This window comes from Zootoca vivipara, chromosome 9, assembly GCF_965207765.1.
Source record: "Zootoca vivipara chromosome 9, rZooViv2.hap1.1, whole genome shotgun sequence".
Lineage (NCBI taxonomy): Eukaryota > Metazoa > Chordata > Lepidosauria > Squamata > Lacertidae > Zootoca > Zootoca vivipara.
This window is the reverse complement of record NC_142592.1, coordinates 36068367-36078232: the sequence shown is the minus strand read 5'-3', so window position 1 is coordinate 36078232 and position 9866 is coordinate 36068367. Positions and strand designations below refer to the sequence as shown.

At 41.3% G+C, this 9866-nt stretch overlaps 1 long non-coding RNA gene across 1 annotated transcript in view; it reads left to right on the top strand.

Annotated features, from left to right (window-relative positions):
- The first annotated feature begins 485 nt into the window (after positions 1 to 485).
- Positions 486 to 9866, top strand: part of LOC148684593 (uncharacterized) — a 178013-nt gene continuing 168632 nt past the window's right edge. The window contains exon 1 of the long non-coding RNA XR_015945940.1: positions 486 to 9385. This is a non-coding gene — a long non-coding RNA (uncharacterized LOC148684593). The remainder of the gene's footprint in view (positions 9386 to 9866) is intronic.

The window sequence follows — 9866 nt, the reverse complement described above, 5'->3', positions numbered from 1 at the left end:
AATGATGAGATATGTAGAGCCATCAGCATGATTGCTCCTGAGTGCTCTCGCCTTCTCTTCTGGAGCATGTAGGTCAGCTTGGCACTCTAGTGACCTTCAAGGTATGTCAGCCACGTTTTGCTTCTTCAAAGCCTGTCAGACTCCCAGCAGAATAATGTTCTCTAAAGTGGTTCAGCCAAATCTATCAGGTGCTCAGAGGTATCTGCCATGGATGTCAGCAGATGTTAACACAAGGAAGGGCTTGCTCTTCAGACTGCAAGAAGTTTTTTTGGGGGGGGGGAGGATTGGAGGCAAGTACCACTGTGATCACAGCTTTTCTCCCCACTCTACATGGGAAAGGGCAGTGACTGAGAAGGATGATACTTTCTTGTTGTTGTTGTTGTTTGTTTGAGTGTGTGTGTGTGTGTGTTGGTGTTTGGGGGGGGGGGTTTGTTGAAGTGCTCCAGTTTGTCTGTTGGGGACCATAAACAATCATTACATTTCATCTTGTGGGCAATGAGAGCTCTTACCTTTCAAACTCTAAAATGTCATTATATCCATGTATCCTTATGAAATTAGGCCTGTAATGAACTATGGTAGGAGGTCTGTTGGCTCAAGTAGCTCACCTAGTGTTAGGAATGTCTTGCTCCAGTGAGAGCCAGTGTGGTGTAGTGTTAGGAACAGTGGACTCGTAATCTGGTGAACCGGGTTTGATTCCCCGCTCCTCCACATACAGCTGCTGGGTGACCTTGGGCTAGTCACACTTCTTTGAAGTCTCTCAGCCTCACCTCACAAAGTGTTTGTTGTGGGAGAGGAAGGGATTGTTAGCTGCTTTGAGACTCCTTAGATCAGTGATAAAGTGGGATATCAAATCCAAATTCTTCTTCCTCCTCCTCCTCCTCCTCGCAGCTTCTAATGCTATGAAAGCAGCCCCAAGCACTTTAGGACAGTGGTTCCTCCCGTCCATGTAATAAACACTTTCTCCAGAGGAAAAGCATAAAAGGGGAATGAAATTATGTGGGCAACGAACAGTGCTTAAAGCTTAATCTGCAAGTTTTTCATATGCAAATACCATGGGCATTGTAAAGCCTTATTCCAGAGCTATCAGGTTTTCTATTTGTTCCTATAGATGAGGATTGCTGCATAATTCATAGAATCTCTTTGGCAATGATGCTCTTGAGGTATGTAATTGGTTTCAGAACAACGAAACAACTCCTCCAAGAAATGGTGCCAAGATGTATTTCAGGAACTACCCTTTAGTTCTTTATCTTTTCAGAATGGCTTTCTTTTCATATAACACTGTCTTTTTAATAGAGGGTATAGTATACTTTCTCCATGACAATATTCACACAAAGTGCTTTTCATAGCAGCACCAAAATTATGTTTCCACATAGTTTTCCTGAACTGCAACCCTTTACTCACATGCTAATTAAATGGCATTGACTTATGAGTAAACGTGCCCAGGATTCACTGATAGTGAGATAATTTGTCCCTTACCAGTGTGATATGGATTTGCAGCATAGTGAAACCAGCATGGTGAATTCTCAGATTATTTAATGCAGAATGATCATCCTCTGAGAGGTCAGCTTGGGGGGGGGGACATTTGCTTTAATTTGCATGGCAAGGTTAAATAAAGTAAAGATTTAGTGTCATAATCAAGACCTAATAATAATAATAATAATAATAATAATAATAATAATAATAATAATTTGTATACCACCCTTTATCAAAGATCCCAGGGTGGTTCACAACAGTAAAATACAAAACGAGAATACAAAATACATAATAAAACAAAAACAAACCAATAACCTCACCCCTCTAAAAAGCCATAGAATTTTAATCAGCTAAATGCCTGGTTAAAGAGAAATGTTTTACCCTGATGTCTAAAGATATGTAAAGGAGTTTCCAGGTAAACCTCCTTGGGAGCCACCGGGGGAAAGACTCATTCTTGTGTTGCCACCTTCTGGAGCCCTCTAAGGCCAGGGTTTCCAGGTTGTGGTGTACGGACCCACGTTTCATTCCAGTGGTCCATGACATGTCTGTGCAGAACACACAATTTGAATTCTGTAGGATTCTGTGGAATCCAGATTGTAACCCAATGAAATACAACATAAGGAAAAAAAGAAGCAAGAGAGAGAGAGAGAACAGGTTGTGCAAAGGGAAATACTGGGGCTACAGAAATCTGTTGCGCAACCAGTCATGAGAACCATGTTGGCTTCCTGTGCCTTCTCTTGCACTAACACAAGTCATTCTGCAATCAGTACACTGCTAAGGGATTTAAACTTAGTGCTATGTTGAATTCTTCCCTATGTTTCATGGTTGAATTTATTATTGTAATTTACATTTTGGAGAAGCTACTTATATCTCAATAAACAGATCTATGACTAGACATAAATAGTGCTCTCGTAATTTATTTCCACAGCTTCTACAAGCCATCAGGGCCCATAAAGAACTGCGGATTTAAACCAGATGGGACCATCCACCTCTTTCCTCCTTCCTGCTCTAATCTGAGCAGCATTGCCCTTGCATGGTACAGCTGGGGATAAGTTGTCATCTTTTGCCGGCATCAATACACTGATGCCTCATCATGAGACCTGCCTGGAGCCTCTGCACAACAATTCATTGGGTTGCACCATAAAGTTGCAGTGGGGAAATAAGCTTTCTGAAAAGGTTTTGTAATATATATATATCTCAAAAACACACCAGCTGATTCTCTTTTCAATAAACACATCATTTTTACTTCTACATAGACAGCGTGGTGGGCGTTGTTTTCTTTATTCCGGGGGTGTTATCAAGCACTGGTGTATGCAGCAGTGCTGATAAGGAAAGAAAAATGTCACCCATGAGACCATTAGGGATTATTGTTATTCGCAATTGTATAATGAGACAGCCGATCTCCTAGAACGGGAAAGTATTCTATTGTTCTGGCTGGGCAGTTGCTCTTATTTCTCTACCAGGACACTGGTGCGGAGGATGCATCTGGCTTTGTGTGTGACAGATTGAAATTTCATTGTTCAAAGAAGTTCGACAGTGCTGTCCAGGGGAGGTCTCTTGATGTAATTTCTTTGAGGAGGCAACTGAAAGGAGCAAAGATGTAGGGATAAATGGAATGAATGAGCTCAGAGATTCTGAGGCTCCCCCCCTTTTCTTTTTACAGAACACTGAGGCAGAAGATAGAATAAAAAGTCAGATGTTTAGAGCGCAATTCTTTCATGAGCCATAAGTATTGTGTAGCAAAATGCACCTTGACTTTTCAAGGTCCATTCTTTACCTTTGTCTGAGGAATGTTTAATAAGGCCTCATCTCAGTGATTCCCCACCTACCCCTGCATTCGTGAGAGGAAACTGAGTGTGGACGCCGTTCTTGTTCTTAACACAGAAAATCCAGTAAGTAAGCTGTGATACATCTCTAGCCACCATGGACATGAAAGATCATTATTTTCCACTGGGTGGTTTGTCATGTGTTTGGTGAGGTTTAAGTTGATTCTCTTTATCACAGGGTTGGGGAAGCCATCTGGCCCAGAGGCCTAAATAGGTCTATCAAGGGTCCTAATTTTGCCTGTGATGCCATTCAAAGCCATATTAACCTCCCTTATACCTGTCGTGTGTGGCCTCAGATACGCGGCAGGTAAGGACATCTTTTCAAAGGGAGAACTGGGATATTAAAGTGATTCTTTGCAAACAGAGCTTGCTGATCATGAACAAGAGGTTCCCAGAAACCTCCTCCATCCCTCATATATAGCATTGCCAAATATCCTGAACTGGAACTCAAGGGTGATTATGATAAAAAAAATGATAATGATAATTATCGTAACATGTCATTTCAAATAAAAGTATTTTAATGCAGATGATGCTTGTAGGCTTAAAATCTAAATAATTTTATTCAACTTTAAATCACAAAAAATAGCTGAAACATTTATCTTCCAAATGCTGTATCATGACCAACAGTTACAGATTTCAGCAAATAAGTTTTGATTTCAAAGGAGATCTCTAGTTCCATTTCTTTCCTTTATGCTTTTATGAAAAGAACCTTCTAAATATTATTTATTTATTTATTTATTTATTTATTTATTTTTTGGGGGGGGAATCAAAGCAGTTTGCAGTTTATATTAAAACATCAGCTGAAAAAATCCAGAATAAAACATTACTGAAGAAAGTCAAATATAAAATATACATTCAAAGCAGCATAATTAACAGGAAGCTAAAATATTACCTAAAATATTTCAAAATAAAACATTACTAAAAGAAGTCAAATATAAAATGCACATTTAAAACAGCATAGTTAACAAGAGAATAAAGCATAGAACATATCTGCTGCTCCAATCCTGCCAATGATGGTTCATGGCAGGCAATGGTTGTAGAAGCTCAGGCTCAATGACCTGGGTTTGCACTAAGTCAACCAAGATGGTCCCTGGCTGCTCAGTAGCCTTGGCTTTTGTAACTGGAGTCAGTCAGGCCTAGGCAAGGCAGGGAGCAGTCTTCTGGCTCTCACAGCCAAGATGATTTGTACTAAAACACTCGGGGTAAGAATCCTACCAGTTCTTGGAAGGAAACCTCTGTTTGATTCTATAGTGGCTGCCATTTATTCTAATTTTCAGCGCTGTCTCTCTGTGTGCTCCAGTTTTTAGATCACATCCGATAATACAGTGCAAGTTGCTGATTGAAAGGAATTTAGTGCAAGAAGCCTTTTTTTCCAGAAAGAGGGTGCTTTAATGCTGGCTACAAAACAGAAACATGAGGAAAGTATCAGAGCCAGATAAGACATCTTATCTGAGCATTGCTTTTTTGTTTCTACATTTTTAGAAACAAAAGGGGAAGTGGAAGGGAAAGATTACAATGACACACTTTGTTGAGTTTGGATGGAATAAGTAAACCACATGTTGAACTCAAACCATGTTTTAGCTGGTGAGTAGCTATTCCTAGCAACATTTGACTGGATAATTATGCAGGACTGTATACATGTCCTGAATAAGAAAGAACTCGTCTTAATTATTATGAGAACTTTTGTGAGTTGCAATAACTCAGAAATGCCTACCAATGGATACCATACAGAGATGCTTTGTCATCTGCCTAAAACAACTGGCCTGAACTCTTACATAGATTATGGCATGGTTATAAAATAGTTCCTGAAATGTTATGCAAAAGTTGTAATGAATGAGATCTTATATTTCTGGGTTTGTTAAGGGTAGTCAATGTGGTGCTCTTCAGATGTTGTGGACTACAACTCCCATTATTCCCAACCATTGGCAGTTCTAGCTGGGACTGCTGGAAGTTGTAGCCCAAAATGTTCAGGCTACCTCTGAGGTTGGTGATAGGAAAAAAAAGAAATATTGGCAAAGTCAGATTGCAACACCTCCCTCTTTGTCCAGAACTACAGTACCAGTGTCATTTCAGTCAACTTTTGACTGTCCATTGTCACCAGGAACACAAGGAACAAAATCTGTTTTCGAATTTTAAATGGAAAGGCAGGGGCAGACTTTGGTAATCTTTTGTAATATGGTGTTCTGTGTGAGGCCAAAGTTTGGCTCTACCAAATGGATTGTCTCAATAGTTTGCCCTCCTCTGCTGGGCGCCCTGTGCGGGAAGACTGTCCACACTGCCTTAAATCCAGCGCTGCAAAAGGCTAGCAAGGTTAGACCTTGTGGTCAGAGATCATATGCATGTTGTGAACAGAATGCTTGTTTCCCTCTCACTGGACCCCCCAGGGTGATCCAGTGAAGCTGATTGACAGAACACGCGGAAAAGACCAAAAGAAAGTACTGCTTTGTACAATGCCTGGTTTATTTCTGGAATTTGCCATCAAAAGATGTGGTGAGAGCCAATAGCTCAGATGGTTTTAAAGGAGGGTTAGGAATGGCTAGAGCTCTCAGTGGCTACTAGACATGGTGGCTTTATGCAGCCTTTCAGAGACAATGAACTACTGAGTACCAGTTGCCGTTGAGCAAAACAGGAAAAGCCTATTGTCTCCATACTGGGCTTGGGAGCTTCCCAGAGACATCTGGATAGCCACTGTGGGGAAACAGGATGTTGCACCAGATTGCACTTTGGTCTGTTCTCCTGCACATTGTGAATAATTGACTGGAAGTGATGGAGACTCCGATGACCCCCATAACTGTTGGTTCCCTTCACTGTTATCAGACTTCTGCTTTTCCTGCTTATGTCGGAGAAAACCGTGGCAGAGAGAAAGCGATGATGTCACCCAAGTGCGTCATCGCCTTCTTCGGTATGGACACTTCTTCATTTTGTAATGTTTGCTGTATTACAATTTGCTATGCCTGCAGTTTCTTCCCAGAAGTTCTCTCTCCTGCTGAGAATGCAAATAAGATTCTGTGTATTCAAGCTCAGGGTTCGGGCAGTCGAAGAATCCAAAGCCAGAGCACATGCTTTGAATGCAGAAGGCATCAGTTGCTTCTCCCTGGTGTCTCCAGTCAAAGGGCTCAGATTGCAGGTGATATAGTCCTCTGCTAGGAAGCCTGGGGACCTGTTGGTAGCCAGAGTAGTCTAGATAGGCTAGATCTGGGGTATCCAATGTGGTGCTTTCCAGATGTTAAAATACAACCCCCATCAACCTTGGCCTTTGGCCACGTTAGCTGCAGCTGATGGGAGTTGTAGTTCAACAATGCCTGGAGTGCACCACACTGCTTACCTTTGGCCTACAACTCCCATGATCCCTAGCTAGCAGGACCAGTGGGCAGGGATGATGGAAATTGTAGTCTCAAAATATCTGGAGGGCTGAGGTTGAGGAAGCCTGGACAAATAGTTTGACCTGGAATAAGATATTTTCTTAGGTTCCAGCTTCCATTAAAAAGAAGAAAAGAAACATTGTTAGTATAAAAATAGATACGTTCCAAGAGTCCATTTCCAGACAAAATCAATATTACAACCTGTTTAACAAACAGCTTCCAGATAATGTGCCTGTAACAAAAAGCTAGTGCTTCCTCTCTTCTTAACTCTATGTTGATGCCCAGAGACACTGTCTTCAGTCATACACCCACAGCCAACCAACACATAAGCTCTGAGTTTTGTTGTCTAGCAAGAGGAAAAAAGGGGGTCTCCCTCAATTTATATATTTTCCAGCTATTTTGATTTGTGACACCTGAGATGCATTACTTATTTTATTTTTAAAAAGCATCTGTGTACCACATAACTTCTCAGTTATGCTGTAACTCCTTTAAGAGGAGGTGCATGAGAATCATATTGTCAAACCCAGGTATTTGGTGGATTTAAGGGCTGTCCTAGGCACAAGAAACCCTCATAACTCTGCAGCAGGCCCAGTGAATGAGTTAAGTGGACTTCATGGCAGCTACCCCGGTATAAATAACAAGTTGGATACCTTTCAGCATATTCCCTGCAAGACACAGCTGGTAGTGTATGCCTGACTCATCACAGTAACTTATTTTTCCAGGAATCAATAAAAGCCTTCCAGAAAATTCAATTTTTTTGAAGAAATGTGCCTTCCTTTTTAGTTTTGCTACACTGTGGTGTCATACACCAATTTATATTTGATGAAACTATTGTTGATTATTACTTGCTTACCTTTTGTGTGGCGGTTACTCCTCTCCACTGTCCTAATTAAAAACCTTGCCTTGTTTCTGGGTGTATTTACTTTCAAATGGAGCAATTGAACTTCCAAGCACCTCTCTACCCATGCCTGGTGGATAGGGGAAAGTGAATTACAATTCCCAATGAGCAATATGATGGCTCACGACAGGAACTGCATGTACGTACCAAACATTATGGGTACGGTCAGAAAACAGACAAGCTACTTCTAAACATTGTACCAAGATGATTCTGAATAGAGCCAGTACAGTACAAGGAGATTTTGCCTGTCTCTATTTTGTGTTCCATCTTGCTGCATCTTGGACTAGCACATTTACTGGACTGGACTGGACCTGACTTTGTGTCTACTTTCAAGGTCTTTGGGGGATTTGGACTAGCATAATTTCATGTATAATGTGTTGTTTAAAGGAAGATCAGTAGGACCATTCATAAATTATCATGTCCTGATTATACGAAGAAGCATATTCATTAGTAAGATTTAATTTTTAGCTCCCTGAACTAAAAATCAGGTCAGATAACACCAAAGTCATCCATACAGTAATCTTAAAAACTAGCATTCTGCATTTACAGGCCCAACATTCATTAAATTAGTTTCTGAATATTGAAAATTCTCTGCCTGATTCAAATGAACTCAACTATACTGTAGAAGGATAAGATAAACTACAGGAAGGCTTTCAATGTGGCTAAAGGGGACGTAATTAACTGATATATGTAACTTGCAACGTGACTCTCATGTGGCCTAGAGCTCTGAAGACTCACATAAAACTTGCATGATCCTATTAATGTTCTAATGAGAGTGTACCATAATAGCATAGCAGTGGGGGAATTAAAAGGACAGGGTGCCATTAAGCAGACTATGTACTTTATAGAAAAGTTTAGGTTGTTTATTTATTATTATAAAAAAAGCCTTCAAAATGAGTTAACCGTGTTTTTATTACCCTACTCTATATCTATCAGGGACGCGGGTGGCACTGTGGTCTAAACCACAGAGCCTAGGGCTTGCCAATCAGAAGGTCGGCGGTTCGAATCCCTGCGACGGGGTGAGCTCCCGTTGCTCGGTCCCAGCTCCTGCCCATCTAGCAATTCTAAAGCACGTCAAAGTGCAAGTAGATAAATAGGTGGGAAGGTAAACGCTGTTTCTGTGCGCTGCTCTGGTTCGCCAGAAGTGGCTTAGTCATGCTGACCACATGACCTGGAAGCTGTCTGCGGACAAACACTGGCTCCCTCGTTCTATAGAGTGAGATGAGGGCCACATCCCCAGGTTCGTCCGCGACTGGACCTAATGGTCAGGGGTACCTATATCAGATTAAACTATTTGTTTTTTCCCATCTGGATCTGATAAAGAATGAAAAGGTGGCACTGAGGATTTACGCAAATTCAGGGCCTTAAAGTCACCAGGGATTTCTACATGGATTTCACTGCCCATGATCTAGAATCCCAAGTGTGCGCACGGAAGGCATCAATAGCCAGCTATGACAGAGTTTTGTGATCATATACATTTCTTTCCTTTTGTCATCTGATTCTGCAGAAGCTCCAGTTGCAGGCTGCTTTATTGGCTCATAGCCAATGGCTTTTTTTAAAAAAGAAAAAACCAACACCGCCTTTGTTCTATCTCCAGAACAAATGCTGCTATTCTTTCTTAATTTTCTGCGTACCTCAGTATTCAAATTTAGTTCTGTATTTTCTTACATGGAACCACAAAGCCTATCAAGTTCTGCTGACTTCTGCATTCTGAATAATTTCCAACTATACCATGATGAGAATCAGTGTGTCATGATGGTTAGAACGTTGAGTTTTGAAGAGAGAAATCCAGCTTTAAAAGTCTGCTTGGCCATGAAGCTCACATGGTTGGCCTTGGGTAAATCTCACCGCCTTTGTTGCAGGACTTTTGTGGAGATACAATATACAATGTGGTGGTGGTTGTGGTGGTGGGACCTCTGGAGCAGTCAAGGACCTGCTGTGACCAAGTGGCTACACATTTTGATTATAAAGTTGGAGTGACCTTGGCTCAAGATGCTCAACTTTGGACTCACCTCAGTAGGTACAACATGAGAATCTACAGTTATTGCAATTCCAGATGATGTATCCAGTGCCATAGCAATGTGTTGTGGGATAGGCTTCAGTTTAAGCAGTCAGCAGGTGTGGATAAGGTGTTGGCAACGATACACCCACAGACGTGCCCTTTCATCCTGGCTTATTAAATGGAGCAGAGGGAGTTTGATTGTTTGGGTCCAGAGCATGGTTCATGGTGTGAGAGGGTGGATATTAAATAGCCTTGAATGCTATTTTTCATATCTACACGAAGCCACTGAGAGTGTGATACGGGCA